General features: G+C 40.8%; 1 protein-coding gene and 4 long non-coding RNA genes across 8 annotated transcripts in view; 1 reads left to right on the top strand and 4 right to left on the bottom strand.

Moving 5' to 3' along the window:
• The window catches only part of LOC133393490 (putative nuclease HARBI1), a 39,980-nt gene that overhangs the window by 1,212 nt on the left and 23,156 nt on the right, over positions 1–15,612 (bottom strand). The window lies entirely within an intron of this gene.
• LOC133393499 (uncharacterized) lies at positions 1,437–2,711 on the top strand. The gene is made up of 3 exons (XR_009766204.1): positions 1,437–1,703; positions 1,761–2,140; positions 2,574–2,711. It is a non-coding gene; the product is annotated as an uncharacterized LOC133393499 (long non-coding RNA).
• On the bottom strand, positions 1,859–2,713 carry LOC133393494 (uncharacterized). Its single transcript, XR_009766196.1, has 3 exons — positions 2,572–2,713; positions 2,063–2,132; positions 1,859–1,975 (listed from the first exon to the last, which is right to left on the bottom strand). It is a non-coding gene; the product is annotated as an uncharacterized LOC133393494 (long non-coding RNA).
• Positions 4,782–7,961, bottom strand: LOC133393498 (uncharacterized). Its single transcript, XR_009766203.1, has 4 exons — positions 5,790–7,961; positions 5,415–5,684; positions 4,986–5,231; positions 4,782–4,894 (listed from the first exon to the last, which is right to left on the bottom strand). It is a non-coding gene; the product is annotated as an uncharacterized LOC133393498 (long non-coding RNA).
• Positions 8,746–14,808, bottom strand: LOC133393497 (uncharacterized). 4 transcript variants are annotated; one of them, XR_009766201.1, is made up of 4 exons: positions 13,532–14,808; positions 13,346–13,393; positions 9,090–13,234; positions 8,746–9,020 (listed from the first exon to the last, which is right to left on the bottom strand). It is a non-coding gene; the product is annotated as an uncharacterized LOC133393497 (long non-coding RNA). The 4 variants fall into 4 exon arrangements; XR_009766199.1 differs by having other exon boundaries at positions 9,090–9,513; positions 12,913–14,808; XR_009766202.1 differs by having other exon boundaries at positions 9,090–13,013; positions 13,118–14,808.

Here is a 15,612-nt window from a genome sequence, read left to right as displayed (position 1 = left end):
TTTTAAGTGTAAAGGCGAAATGATTATAACACATGCACGTAACCGTAGCAATAGACGATGCGCAATCTCAGATTGCGCATATATTTATCTGTCAAACGGATCGGTTTGATATATTTATCTGTCAAAAAATATTTATATATCTCGGACATACAATCTTGAAAATTTATGCGCAATCTTGGCGCAATCTGAAATTGTATGGAAATGACGTTTATAGCTCAGGGTTGGCTACGCGAAATGACATATGTTTTGATAAAACGAATATATGCGCAATCTGAGATTGCGCATCGTGTATTAATACGGTAATGTTTGCACTTTCAACTAAATCACAATTTCATTACCGATTCTGAAAACCGATCAACGGTATCTTTGATCGTAGTTATTACGACAAAGCACTGAACTACGCATACTAACAGGTGTGGTATACTGTCATTTGGCTGTTATAAATTCATTTACAAATGAGCGCCGTACGCCGCCGCTACGGACGGATTCAATAATAGCAGCCAATCGGCTTCAGCACCATTTTTCGATCGAAAAAATTCGATCGATCCGGCTGTCATTTTGGTGTCATTTGACACTCATTTCGCCGCCAAGGTGTTCATTTTACTGGTCTTTTTGAAAACTGGTATACCATGACACTCACGAGCAAAATGAACTATGCTACAAAAATTCGATCGTTCCGCTTTGTATGGGGAAAAATACGCGACACATTGAGCTGCGGAAATTATCGAATATCAGAAAAATGCCATAAATCAAGGTTGATGTTTTTGAAAAACGTTATTTAAAAGCAAGTTGGTAAATGTTTTGGTTCTTTTTCAATGTTTTGGGCGATAAAAAAATATTTTTAAAATTGTTTACCTGGGGGGCCAACTTCATGTAGGGGTATAAAAGAAATAGTTATACTGTCAGTTTTACGTGAGCGCCTATCGAATTTTTTCGATCGAAAAATTGTGCTGAGGCCGAATGAGTTGCGGATTTTTCGCCATACAAAGCGGAACGATCGAATTTTTGTAGCATAGTTCATTTTGCTCGTGAGTGTCATGGTATACCAGTTTTCAAAAAGACCAGTAAAATGAACACCTTGGCGGCGAAATGAGTGTCAAATGACACCAAAATGACAGCCGGATCGATCGAATTTTTTCGATCGAAAAATTGTGCTGAGGCCGGATGTGACGAGCAGCTCCAAATTGTTGAGCTCGCGGAAAGAAGACACACACATGCACAGACGGCTCGTCAAAGCACGGTATTTGTATTGCTGTTAGTGAAGCGCGCGTGTAAAACAGAATGCGAACTCTCATCGCCGCGCGTTTCTCCTTGCCTCCTCAAGCTCCCTCATACCCCTCGGCCTGAATCACTCAAAATTTGGGGTCTCATTGTTTGCGTGGTTGTATGTCTCCACCATTTATCTATAGATTAACACTTTGACCGCCGGCCTGACGTCACCCCTCCCGACAATGGCACTCAAATTCTCTCATTTTCTCATGCCCTCTCTGTCACATTCGTAGCTCGATCTCCCTCTTCTGGGACTTAGCGTTCTGAGCATGCGGTTTTTGCAACGGTCATTTCGTGCCGCTTCGATCTCATCACCTTCTTTCCCCTCCCACCCCTCTTTTTGATCCCCGCTTTGGGGCTTGCAAATTTTTGACATGTCAAATGAGAGTGAAGCTAAAATGTAAACAACAAGTGTTCGCGTGTGCCGTGATTTTGTAAGTATTTTATGCAAATTATATGATATTTATCATTAAAAACGTTTTGTTTTGTAGAATAAACATAAAATCAACCACGGAAGTATGGTTTAGTTGTGGTGGAAGCGAAAAAAAATGCTTGGAGCATGGAATAAAACCGGATGAAATTTCTAGCCTTCACGCACGATGCCGACGCTGAGGTAAGGTGTGCTTGTGTTTAATTTCGATGATTGTTTCATTTTAGGGTGTGCTCCACAGCTAGTAGCTCCCACATTCGAACCGCTCATGGTAACCTGCAATTATGTTATTTTTAGTTTTTCATTTAGTTTCAATGTAAAGTAATAGTTGAAAAACATACAATTTGATTTCATCCAACTTACAGGTTTTACAGGTGAACAACAATTAGCAACTCCCGATCGAATTGCACACAACAACCACCCACAATCACAGCTGTAAAAGTAAGTACAGGCGGTCCCCGAGATACACGGTTAATGGGGACCGAAAACTGCCGCAAAATACCGCGTATCTCGAATTTCCGCGTAAGTCGAATCTCGTGATTTCCAGCTAAAATATTAGTAATGTTCGTGTAATTTTGCAAGTAGGGGGAGGTTATTGATACTTTATGAATTAGTTGATATGATTCTTACTGAATATAACTGTTTTAAACCTTTTGAAATAGTTTTTAACATTCGATCAAAACGGAAATTATTTGGCAATTTAAAATTGATGTGTCAAATCAGTACAATTTGCTAAAAGAATTGTCAAATTTAGAAAACCGCGTATCTCCGAATCCGCGTATAAGAGGTACCGTGTATCTCGGGGACCGCCTGTATATGAGTTTTGCATGTCTTTAAAATGTCTTATTTTTAATATTTATCTCCATACTTACAGGTAACACGGATAGGTAGCAAGGAAATCAAGCTTGTACACAGAAATCTACACAAAAACTGGGTTTTATAAGCGCACGAAAAGCGACGCGGCTATCTTTGAATAAAAAGTAAACAAAAGAGTTTCGTTTTAATTTAATTTTGACAGCGGGTGTGGTGATGGCTTGAGCGATTTGGAACAATCATTCTCCGGACAGGATTCGATCCAATCCATGACGTCACTGAGTGCCGGTTCATTTTATGCTTATTCTCCGAGTTCTGGTTATACCAAGCAGCAGAGAATAAGCAGAGAATAAGCATAAGCGGTTTCCATACAAACTCTCTCTGAGATTGTTGAGAGGGACAGTTTGCGAGTGAGCACGTAGCGCATGACAAGAGAGCGATGAGAGCGACAATTGTTCGTGCGACTATTATCACTCTTTTGTTTCATTTCGATAAGCGGCGTAGCACATGTCGTTCTCGTTCTCTCTTTCCTAACTCATTCGTTATCAAGAGAATTGGTGAGCGTCAGATGCAGAGCTGAGCGGTGAACAAAGCCGTCGTGCGATTTCATATGACGCGGCGCTTAAAGTGTTAAAATTGGCTTTAGGGTACGAATGGGGTCAACAGGGGCGAGAACCAGCTTCGAACGACGAAATCCGTTCGACGCTCATGAGAGAATGAGAATCATGAGATACAACTGTCAAGCATTATATCTACGATTCAAGGATGGCTAAGTTTTGAATTTTGATTTTTTTTGGCGTTGGTCTTGGATTTCATTCGTTACATCATTATTGGATGATTTGTTATCAATTATATGGCAGCTTTACTCACTTTCTTGAAATTTTAATTTAACGTAATTCAAATTTAGGAGGGACGACCGATTGATTTTATTTTAAAGAGTTATAAACGTTATTTACATTGTGGAAATGTTTTGCGGTATTTTTCTGTAAAGTTTTCAGCAATGTAACAAATTTATACGAAAAACATTAAATTTGACCTTTACATAAATATTCAAATATCTTTATACATATATTATTATGTTATTGCATAATACATAAATAAACATATACATATACAGGCGGTCCCCGAGATACACGGTACCTCTTATACGCGGATTCGGAGATACGCGGTTTTCTAAATTTGACAATTCTTTGAGCAAATTGTACTGATGTGTCAAATCAATTGCAAATTGCCAAATAATTTCCGTTTTGATCGAATGTTAAAAACTATTTCAAAAGGTTTAAAACAGTTATATACAGTCAAAATCATATCAAATAATTCATAAAGTGACTAAAACCGCCCCCTACTTGCAAAATTACACGAAAATTTGTGATATTTTAGCTGGAAATCACGAGATTCGACTTACGCGGAAATTCGAGATACGCGGTATTTTGCGGCCGTTTTCGGTCCCCATTAACCGTGTATCTCGGGGACCGCCTGTATATGGTCGGGCTCGGTGTGCGTGCCCAAGCGGAAATTTTCGGACGATAACTCATACACTCTCATAATTTGACAAGCAATATATGATTGTATGTGTGGTTCTTCCATTCGTAACACTTCGCTCTCCAAGCCAAGCGTTGAAGCAGGTTATGTGTATTTCTTTTTGTGTATTACGTTTAGTTTGCATCAGTTGTGTTCTTTCGTATCGTATCATTCATATAAATACCAACAATTTAAAAACTATTTAACCTCAAAATGTGTAACGCTAGACGTGCAATGAAGATAGCAAATATGCCATTGCACGCTGTTGTGGTTATGTGCCGAAAAAAGTCTGAATCTCGTACACTGTTTCGTTTGTCAAATCGTGCACGAAATATCAATCGAAAAAACAGCCGAAAAGTGACATTTTCACTCGTTTGGGTATGTGCCGAAAAAAGTCTGAATCTCGTACACTATTTCGTTTGTCAAATCGTGCACGAAATATCAATCGAAAACACAGCCGAAAAGTGACTTTTTCACTCGCTTGGGTGAGTTCATCTCGCTCGAACACACGAACACTTACACACCGGTACCGCAACAACCCCGTACCCGGCAGGCAATTTTCAGCTAAACTGACGGCGCCGGAGGAGGAGAAACGGGCGCCCAACCGTGCATGGCTCAGGCGCCCAACGGAAGACATGATTGGGCGTGGGGGGGTACGGATGAAACGGACCTCCCGTTCTTTCGTGTATTGTTTACATTCGTTTATCCGTGTATTTCTTTCATTCGGGTTGTTTATCAACGCAGTGTATTTCAAATTTACCGTTACTTTATTGAAAAATAAAATATTCTAAAAATACACTATTTTTCATACAAACCTTATTCAGCGCACGAAAACGGGTATCACGGAGTTCCAGCATTCACCTGTAATTAAATTAAAACATAAAACATAAGATAAGTAAAGAAAGTTATTTGCATTTCGTACAAATAAAGCGTTGAGAATGCAATACATTACCATTATCAACATGTTTGTTCTATTCAACATGTTCAAGCAACATGTTGTAGCCGCCTAAAACAAACATGCCTCCAGTTGAAATGATAGTATGACGACGAACGTGCAGGAGTTGCGTCGTCATCGAGGGCTAAGCCAGCTTCATCGTTTCGGCAGCATTCCGTTAACCAGATGTGATTGTCCTTCGTTATGAAGTGTAACTAACCGACCGTACATGATATGGCATTGATGAGAACGGCTTATCTGTAACTAAAGAAAAAGAATAATATCAGTCAAGTGCATTTCATGCTGATCATTCGTGATCGTTTCTTGGATGTGCAAAGGAATAATGGGGACATTTTTACATATTTTTTCATTTGCACGCTTCCTACTCGCACCAGTGTAACTAACACCCAATACTATGCCATAGATTTGGGCGCGTTTGTTACGTACCTGTGGGCCCGGCAAGTTTTTACACTCTCGGAACGTCACCTCTGTGGCTCAAACATCTGTGCTAGCATTTTCAGAGCGCAAATATCGCCTTGCAATCATAACGCGTCTACCACGTCCATTCGTTCGGCATACGTTTGCTGCAGGTGGTTGCTGTCCGCTCGGGCTTGCTTCAATATGCTGCGCTTCGTGCGGTGGTGATGATCTTTATGTTACGAAATTACTGCGACTTCCGGACGGTTGTGAGAGCCAGCTGTAATCTTCACAGCACAACTGAAATAGACAATATAAGAGAAAAATACTGTTAGTGGAGCGCAATCCATGTTAAACATTAATTTTAATTATATTACTTTAATCGTCAATTTGTCTTTCTCTTACATTTTACACTGTCACTAATTTTGGTAGCTTAGGTAAGCTAACAGTACGACGATGATCTGGATACCGCCAATCACCGGCTCGTAGATTCGTGAACGCATTCATCATCACTGAAGATTTGGTACCTCCATAACAGTCCGCCTCAGACGACGAAATTATTAGCAGTTGCGATCTGATACACGACGCCTAAACGCGATGAGAAAAAAACACATAAAAAACGTTTTAGATGAAAAAAATAATGTCGGTTTGGCTTAATAAACATTAAAATTAAATGTTTATTTTGCTTTTTCGCACGGCATATTAGCTGAAATGAAAAAATTAACATTACTAACCAGTTTATCATACTGTCTTTATATTACTTTAGCTACTGACTTACTCGGACTGACTTAGGTCAGACTTACTTTAACTTTGCTTCAATTTAGCATGGGTCCAAGTTCCAGCCGATATGCATGTTGGTGGCGAGTAACTCGAAAACACCAAGAAAAGGTACATAAAACGCGGGTACGTGAGCTTGGCGACATTCGGTAGCACAAGCAACAGGCACATTATTCGACATTACACCATATCCTATTCCTTCTTCCACAAGTCCTTTAACTCCTCCCACTCATTCATAAGTCTGCTCGAAATGCAGTATAAAAGGGCTAACACTTTGCTAAACAATTTTAGTTCAACTTCAGACTCCAAAGTTAATACATCGTGTCAGTGCCTCGTGAAAAAGTGTCTTAAAGTGTCTTTTGTGTAAATTTGAAAATATTAGTGCAATTTCGTACATTTTGCAAAAGTTACACCATGTCGACGCAAGATAAACTAACGTGTCTTCGTTTGGAGGAAGAAGTTGTGGAAGAGTCTCAAGTACCACTTCCTCTACAAGTGATGCCTTCGGCCATTGCGGGTGTGCAGTCGTTTCGTCATTCAGATGTGCCAGTCCGTGTTGTTGGACAACTTCCGACGACAAGTGCAGTGCCATCGGTGGTTCCGGTTGCCGTTCCTCGTGCCATTCGTCCTCCCGGCTTGCCGGTCCGTGTTGTTGGACAACTTCCGACGACAAGTGCAGTGCCATCGGTGGTTTCGGTTGCCATTCCTCGTGCCATCCGTCCTCCCGGCTTGCCGGTCCGTGTTGTTGGACAACTTCCGACGACAAGTGCAGTGCCGACGGTGATTTCGGTTGCCGTTCCTAGTGCCATTCGTCCTCCCGGCTTGCCGGTCCGTGTTGTTGGACAACTCACGACAACAAGTGCAGTGCCTTCGGTGGTTTCAGTGGCCGGTCAGCGCGCACGGCTCAGTCAACAAAGAATGCCAGTTCGTGTTGTTGAACAGGTGAAGGTAACGGATGCAGTGTCAGCGCTGGTCTCGAGTGCCGGTGATGGTAATCATCATCGGTCAACATTACCTGGTGTTGCTGCACCATTCCGTCCGTTAGGCCAGCAACATGGACAGCAACCGTCAACTAGTACTGCTGCGCCATCATTGGTACCGGTTGCTGATGCTCTACCGCAGCAATCAGGCGTGAAGATCGGTAGACAACAGGCATTGACGGGATCTGCAGTACCATCGATTGGATCGTTTGCCGAAGTTCATGCTCCGAAGAACCAGCGTGGTACACTGGTGGACATTAAAATAGGAAAAAAAAAATTGGGTGTTTTTTTTGCATACACTAGGTGTGTCATCGCCAACAGTTCGAGGCGTACTGAATTTGCAATAGCCGAATTTTGCCTTTTATACTCTCATTTTTGGTGCGCTACTTATCTGAGTTTTGAGTGCCGGCAGCGTTTTGCGGCAGTATAAAAGGAGAGCCAAACCGTGTTGTGCTTCATTCTTCCATCAGTGGTCAAGGTGAAAGGTTGCTGTTTAAAAATTCCACAAAATCATCATGGGTCGCGGAAAGCACTGCACACCAGAGGAGCGAAAACACATTCAGGGGCTGTATCGTGAGAACGTGCCAATCAAGACCATCTGCAAGGCGTTCGGCCGTTCGCGGACGTTTGTGGACAACGCCATTCGTAGCGAGGCTACGGGTAAATCGACAGGTCGTCCGCGAAAAACAACGGCCGACGTTGACGCGCAGATTGTTGAGATGATCAGGGCGGATCCTTTCAAAACTTGCACTCGTATCAAGCAGGAGCTTGGTTTGCAAGTTTCGGCGAAAACGGTGTCTCGCCGTTTACACGCCGCTGGGTTCTGTTTGGTTTTGGTTTGGGTTTTGGTGGAGCAAAATCATTTTTTCGGATGAGTCCAGAATCAATCTGGATGGTTCGGACGGCATTAAATACGTCTGGCGCTTTCCTAATCAGGCGTATCATCCGAAAAATACGATAAAAACCCTAAGTCACGGAGGCGGCCACGTAATGGTGTGGGGTTGCTTCTCCTGGCACGACACGGGTCCTTTGTTCCGTATCAACGGGACACTGAACTCGGAAGGGTATAGAAAAATACTTAGTCGTAAGATGTTGCCATACGCCCGACAACAATTCGGAGACGAAGAGCATTACATCTTTCAGCATGATAACGACTCTTAACACACATCGCGAACAGTTAAATGTTATTTGGCAAACCAGGATGTGCAAGTTCTACCGTGGCCTGCGTTGAGTCCTGACCTCAACCCGATTGAAAATCTGTGGTCAACTCTCAAGCATCAGCTTAAGAACCAGCCTGCACGTTCAGCCGATGATCTATGGACACGCTGCAAGGTTATGTGGGAACGCATGCCCAGAAGCGAATGCCGTAAGCTCATCGGCGATATGGCCAAACGCTGTCAGGAAGTGATAGCGAATAACGGTCACCAGATTGACCGTTAGAATGTGTTTTCGCTCAGTGGAACACCGCAACACCTCCTCCCAACAACCACTTAAACAGTCCTTTTCAGGGCTACCAAATATTTCTGACAAGAACTATGTCTTTCGGTCACAGAAAAAAGTTCCTATTTTTATGTCCACCAGTGTATGAAGACCACTATTGTAAGACAACAATTACCCACCAGTGCTTCTGCATCGGTGATAGCGACTGCTGGAGGATCTGTTTGTGTTGTGAACCGTACACCAGCCAAAATGATCAGCGTTAATGTTCAAAATCCATCAACGAGTACTGCTATATCTGAGCAATCTTTTACCGGTGTTCCTAGCCAGATCCGACGGCCAGGCAAGATAGTTAATGGTGGAAACCAAGATCCATCGACAAGCACCGGTACATCGAACATAAAGACTAAACGAGCAACTGGTAGTGTTGTGATAAATTTGCCTGAAAATATAACCAGGAAAAGTTATCAGAAACCGTCAACGAGTTCTGCTACGTTTTCGGTGTACGAACCTGTGCTGCCTTCGTCGCCAATAATGATGATCACCGACGATGAACACCAGACTGCAGCAGGAGCAAAGCAAACAGTCCTTTCAATTACTTCAACAGAGCATTCTGGAAGCTGCTGCCCTCTTTGTCGGATGATGTTAATGAAAATTGATGCACGCAGCGCTCAGATATTGGTGATTTTAAATGAGCAGTCCACAATACTGAATCCTATGAAGGGTATAAGAAGAAATACGCAGAGTTTAGCCATGGAAAAAATCGGAAATGAACAACAGTTTGATGCTTTTGAAGCAAAAATAGCTGAAGATGATTTTGCATTTTGCAGTTATACTCAAAGGATAGATGCAGATATCAGCAGCCAGGATGCCAACAACAGGATGCATGAGGCTTTAGACGTGTTGTTTGATAGGAATTGTCTTGCACGGTGTAGCTGGGAAGGATCGTCAGGAAAAAAAATAGCTGTTAATAAAAACCGAAATACAGTGCGCTTATTTAAGTCTATCGCCACAAACCACGTAGGAATAGAAGTAGATATAGAATATGTTAAAGAATATTTAAAAAGAAAACTGACGCATGCACCGGCAAGAGTAAACATGCAGGGAAATGTTAAAACAAGCTGCCATAGAAGGAAGAAATAAAAATATATTTATTTAATTAAATTGCTCTACCTATTCATAGTTGCCGTTACCGTATCGCCGTTTATATATTACATATTATTTATTGATAAAAATATTGCTTTTCCATTTTTATTTATTGTAATGTACTATTGATACTATATTACAGCTTTTATCTATTCTTTAATAAACTTCGAAGCAGTCCTTGCGTCTGATAGAAAAACAATTTCTAAATCCTGAAATGGTGAAACACCAACGTAATATCTTGAAAATGAAATGAAAGATTGTAAAACACTTTACCAATTCATAATTAACCAAGAACTCAAACCAAATATACAAAAATACATACATTACATTAACATACATTTACATTTAAACATTACATTTAAATTCTTATAAACAATATAACGGCCAACCTTATAAAAGGTAAAGGTAAACATCCTTTTAGGTTAAGTCAAATTTTATTATTTATTTTCACTTCATTAATGTGTCTATAAGAGGTACAAATACATAATTACTATCATCAGTTTTAATTGCAACTAATTTACACTTTATATCTTCTATCAAAAATACCATCTCTTGTGTAGAAAGATCGTTCACTTCAGCTTCATAAATGTCTTCCATCAATGGCGAAGAACAGTATTTATCTGGACTAATTATTTTATCAAATGCCTTCCCGTAAATGTTAATAACAGATCCTACTTGTGTTGCCCTACAATATTGAACAATGTAATTATCTTTTGTTAGAAACCAATTTGCCTGAGAAGTTGGATAAAATGTGGTATTATAATTTACATGCAGTACTACTCCTTTTTTTATGTGTTCCAAATAAGGGTATGAGTTATTTCTTGCCGTTCGAGATTTCGAAGATTGTTCCGATATTCTATTTGCAGCCTGAACCAAAACCTGATGACCGTTTCGAAGTGAATTTTTAACATGAAATAATGTACCTTCAAAACGATAAGATGACATATTTTTAAGAACTCCAAATTTGTCCACATCTTCGAAAACATGTACCAAACTATGTACATTGCTAGTCAAACGGTGTTCACCGTAAATGACACCATGCTCTACAACAAACTGTTTGAGAAGCCGGTCCGCTTCTGGCCAAAAATGTTTGTAAATTTCCGAAGAAAATGCTCTTATTGCACAAAAATACAACATATAATGTTTGTATTCCATTTCAGTTAATACATTTTTCAACACTATAAAACTGGCGTAATGTAAAAACATGTGATATTCAATGGCTTTCCATAAACCAGTGTCTTCAATTCGACGGAATTTGCGATGATATTCAGGCGGAATTTCCACCTATTGAAGTAGCGAATTTATGTAATTCAGCGTTTCCGATGACCAACTGCGCCCTATTAGCTTTCCTGATTTCGATCCGACGATTAATGTTCGTGATATTCCAAAGTCTATCAAATGCAATACATCCGCGATAATAATATTTCGAATGATATCGATTGTCTTTAGATGCAGTAGAGGTGTTCTTTCTCGGTGGTGGTCACCATACTTTTCGCCACGAAACTCTTCATCCGTTCTTCTTGGTGCGTCTATCTTCGAAAAATACATCACTCGAGCTTTTTTATTAAATTGTCCGTCGACTGTACATCTCTGACATCCCAGTTTATGATTGAAATAGGCAACACCTTTTATGAACGCTCGTGCAGGTGCGTCTGCGATAAATGCTCTAATAATTATTTTGATGGTCTTTTTGGCTATTTTTATACCATTATCTATCAACTCATTGAGCTCCTCCACGATTGGACGAAGGTATTCATCTAAACTCTTCGGTTTAGATTGCCCATAAAAATTGCCAACCATCAACACAGGAACTTCTGGCATTTCGTGAATGCTCATCAGTATTGGCCAAAACTGTTTTCGGGTGCTCTTGTGCAACGGTAGTCCATCAATAAAGAAATTTAAAGAAAACTCATTTACTGTTGGTTGTACATCACTGCAAATAGAAAAAAATGCATTAGATTTTGTCATTTTTAACAGCCTTGTTAAACAATACGGCCTGCTCCTGAATAAAACAATATTATTGTTTACTCACCGGAAATAGTTGTGGAGAACCGATCGTACTCCCGGATACCAAAACTCTCCTCCAGCTATCGATACTATTTCCTTTCCACACTGCTTTGTTCTAAGTAGCGTACGCGCATCTTTTGGTAGGTTAAATTCGGTTCGTGCATGCAAAATAGCCAATAAACTGTTGAGTGCTTGGTGCGTCTGATATGTTTTTAGAGCCCAGTTTCTAATAACTTCCCCAATTGGCTCATCTTCCTTTGGGGAATCCGGTGCATTTTCCAACGTTATCTCGGATACGTCATCGTTGATAATTTCGCAGTCTTCATTGTTGTCAATCTCTTCGATATTTATCCAATCATAGTTGTGTTCTTCTTGATCAATATCTTGAGGACCACATACGAGAAGATCATGCACACAAATGTCCTCTTCATTAATTGCTGATGGGTTGCTGCTCATCCCAAAAGAACTACTTTCGCCAAATAACTCGGCCTCAAGCTTTTTGTTATCGGCTTGAGCAATTTTATATAAGGAGCCTGTTTCACGCTTTCTTTTCATCATTTTCACACTTAATTTTCACAACAACAATTTCACAAACACAGCACAAGCCACACAAACGTTTCAAACTTTGGATCAATCAATCGCTCGACTGTTTTAATGGAACTGTACCTTTTATTCTATCACAAATCAGGAGGTACGAAATACACATTTGCTTTGGTAGCTTTCAGGTGCAATGCTTGTTTAAGATAAAACATGTAAAATGGCTGTTGGTTTCATTTTGCAAATCAGTTACAGCCATCGCGTTTTTGCTCCTACCATTTATTGTACTTTAGTGCCCACTGTCAACCGTTTGACGATTGACACAGGTGCTAATTTCAAACGTCTTCCGTCTTATTAGCAGGAACAACGCTAACGATATTCCGGAAAATAAATAATGCTGTTGCATCTTAATAGATATAAATAAAGTACGTTAACAGCAATAACACGATTACACGACGACAATACGACCATAACAAACTCTGGTGTCAATCGTCGCGGTCAAGCAACAGCAACTAAACCCGAGAAAGGCCGGGATAAGCTGTTCCGTAACTAAACTAATGCTCTAATCAATAAATAAACGAATTAATGAATAATTCGATAAACACATGCATTCATATATATAAATATATAAATATAAATGTTACCATCAATTGTTTACAACGATGTTCACAGTGTGCCGTAACTATCTTCAATTCCCAAACTTGAGATAATTTCCACCTGGTACGAAATGCTTCCGGTTGTTGCTCTGACCGCGCAGTTTCCATAAGGCCGGCGCCGACGATCCAAGGTTGTTGTAAACAAAAATAAGGATAAGAAATCTAAAAGTAAAAAGAATCAAAGTTTCCTTACCATCATGCCCACTTCTTTGATGGCTTTCCAATATCCTTCGCATGAAATCCGCTGGGTGCATACGAGGTGAATCGGATTTGTGTGCCTTCGGACAGCTTGAAACACAACTGAAGAACACTGATAACATCGATTATTCTTAATGTTAAACGGCAAATTTTATCCGATTAGTTATTTAATGTCAGCGTAATGAAAAATTACAAATACAACAACTTTAATTAACATACATACCTGTGGAGGCGAAATAGCTGCACGTATCTAACCTCCAATCTGTTTCTCCTGGTAAACGATAAGGACACCCAAAAATATTGAAAATTAGATGGGTACAACCGAACATTAGACGGATACGTTTAAATATTTCTAATTTATAACACTTAAGCACATATTTTTGCTTCACATTAAGCACAACAAACTAACATATGAAGCTTCAATATTTCAACGCTTCAATATTCGCCAACAGCACACAAGAGAATAGCACCATTGTTCATTACTTTTAAGTTCACATTACAAACTTTAACACTGAAAATATGAAACTAAAATACATTTTATCACAAAGACGCTTCTGCATCAAACTCTTTCACTTTGTAAACATAACCTCGATCCATCTTCGCTGCCTAAAATTTCACACACACATCCACACACTGTACGTCGTCACATGCCGTTTGGTGCTGTTGCACGCACATAGTTGCAGTTCATCACCGCTCGTCCGTGTTTCTTCCTGCTCTTCCATGCGTTTCAACACCCCTCGCCCTAGTATGAAACGTCAATTGCCTGCCGGGTACTCAGCAGACACCGGCACCACTACAGCCTCGCACTCAACACTCACCGGCACCACAGCAGCCTTGTACCCAACGCAATAATCCCCACAATAACCCATACTCACCTGCACATATCCATGAACCCGCACGAACACAAACCGAACAATCACCAACCGATATGAACTGCACTCTCCCTTCACCCACTCTTCCGTCCACGTCTCGTTCAAAAATACTTCAAACTACACTGGTTCAATTTTTTTTCAATTTCCGAATTAACCGCACTACAGTAGCGCACCCATATTTTGCGCATACGGCTCGAGCAAATCCTTCGACACAAACACAATACACTCACCTTCTACGATAAGCTCGCTCAATTGCAACACCCCAGCGTCTACTAACACTATGCAACAAGCACCCACTGATCGAGCGGTTTGTATCAGTGTGTACTATCAGAATGTGCGTGGCCGTTTTTAAAGCCGATGAGTTCCGTTTGTCGGTTCTTGAAACGGAATACGATGTATTGGTACTCACTGAAACTTGGCTCGATTCCTGAATTCCCACCGCTCTCCTGCTTGGAGATGAGTATCGTGTTTACCGATGCGACCGGGATGCCACTAACAGCTCTCACTCTCGTGGGGGTGGTGTTTTAATTGCATGCAACGTTTCTCTTCTCTCTTCCCAAGTGCCACAAATCCACTAAACGACCACTAAACGGCTTCTAAACGACTCAAGCACTCTACCTAAACGGAATATAGAAAGACTTCGTTTAGCAGACGGAAAACGACTCATGCATTCTAAAAATAGCGAAAAAGCTGGTGGCGCTATCTGTTGGTGGGATACCCCAACCAGCTGAGCTTCATCGCTTGGAGGAGAGCTTTTTTCATTTCCTCTGTACTGTTGTATGGTTTCGCATTGAAGTTATGCATCGCTAGAACTAGAACGAAATTAAACTTAAATACTAAACTCCAATGGAAACCACCAGCACTGAAGCAAGTGAGATTTGAGTAATAGTCGTTGGTGTTGATACCCACGTATCTGACCACACGACCAATCATATAGATTTTTGCTCAGAAAGTTAGAAGGCTATATAGGACATGATAAGATGAAACTTGCCGAAACACATTGCAAGAAAAGGATAGCAATATAATAATCAGTTTTAATACGCCATCTATTGATCAAACCAATGAAGCTGTGGAGCTTTCATTTTTTTCTATGGATATTCAATTTTCCAGTCGTTTAAGCTTAATCTGTGGCGCTTGGGTTATGTGCTTCCTACGTTGCCGCAACTCTTAGAACTCACTTCCCGCTGCGCAAAGCGATCGAAAACTTCTCAAACTCACACTGCAAACATTCCCGCTGCGCAAAGCGACTGAAGAAATCATGGCGTTCTGAGAATTTTATCATGCCTTCCTTTTCTCTCCAACGGCAAATTTGTCGAGCAGCTCGTCGAGCTGCCCGTCCCTGGCTCCGCCTCATACCCCTCGCCTGAGCACGCTGTCGAAGGTTTGAATGTGTTGGTGCGTCAGACGGCCAATCGCTGTCAGCCGTCGTCCGTGCTTTTTCCCTCCATAGCGCTATCTCTTTCTCGCGTGTGGTCAATGCTCGCGAGCTGTTGTGGCGCCTAAAAATGCCGTTAACAAACATTGCGGCGATAAAGTTGCATTTTCACAAATCAAACCAAAAAATCGCAATGAGTTCAAACACTGCAATATAAAAATGACTAAGGAATCGCTAGTTTAC

The sequence above is a fragment of the Anopheles gambiae genome, chromosome 3, assembly GCF_943734735.2.
Source record: "Anopheles gambiae chromosome 3, idAnoGambNW_F1_1, whole genome shotgun sequence".
NCBI lineage: Eukaryota > Metazoa > Arthropoda > Insecta > Diptera > Culicidae > Anopheles > Anopheles gambiae.
The sequence above is the reverse complement of the archived record's forward strand: the minus strand, read 5'-3'. Positions and strand labels throughout refer to the sequence as shown.